At 33.9% G+C, this 784-nt stretch overlaps 1 long non-coding RNA gene across 1 annotated transcript; it reads left to right on the forward strand.

Moving 5' to 3' along the window:
- Positions 1 to 11: 11 nt before the first annotated feature.
- Positions 12 to 412, forward strand: LOC108950165. The gene is made up of 3 exons (XR_001975098.2): positions 12 to 129; positions 193 to 301; positions 365 to 412. It is a non-coding gene; the product is annotated as an uncharacterized LOC108950165 (long non-coding RNA).
- The last annotated feature ends 372 nt before the right edge of the window (positions 413 to 784 follow it).

Raw genomic sequence — 784 nt, forward strand, 5'->3', positions numbered from 1 at the left:
GAAAAGTGAAAAAAAAGAAAAAGACAAAATACGGTATGAAGCAAGTATGGGCTTACAACCACTGCAGAAAATCAGGAAAACTTGCCTGCACACACGAATGAAGTCAACTATTCAAGATAAAGATTCACGGTATCTATAATATCATATAGGCTATTCTCTTATTTTAAGGAACTAAATGTTGCTTATTTTCAGCATACAAGATTTACAAATACGCATTGAGGAGTGTTACTAAAGGAGGAGTCGAAGGCAGTGTTATTGTCACCAGAAGAAGCATCTGACATTAAAGACTGTTTTTTACAGGGTAAGCATGGAAAACATTAGGGATATAGGAAAAGTACTAAAATCTACCAAATAAAACCTTTAGGAGAAAGAGATGGAATGTTTGATGAATTTCACAAGTTGTTTTGGGGCGAGCAAGTTAAACTTATAGATCGTGAGAAAAAAGGTACAGATTTCATCCAAAGATAGTTCAGTAATAATGTTTGCAAATATTTAATTATTATAGTTTGATTATTGTGAAGCATTCCACAAACGGCAACACTGTGTGCGGCGCGCGCCGCTAATAATTACTTTCGTGTGTTCCTTCTTTTGTTCGCCACGTTTCACCATTTGTTTTAACTCCCGTCTTTCAGTTGCAGTGTTACTGTTTGAATTAGCTTACTGAGTTTAGTGATATCATTTCCGTTGTTATTTTAATCTATATCTAATATTCTATTTGATTAAGGTCGTAGTTACGTTATGTTAAATAAAGCCTTAAGTTTAGTTTAAATAAAACAGGTCTCGA

This window comes from Ciona intestinalis, unplaced genomic scaffold, assembly GCF_000224145.3.
Source record: "Ciona intestinalis unplaced genomic scaffold, KH HT000033.2, whole genome shotgun sequence".
Taxonomy (NCBI): domain Eukaryota; kingdom Metazoa; phylum Chordata; class Ascidiacea; order Phlebobranchia; family Cionidae; genus Ciona; species Ciona intestinalis.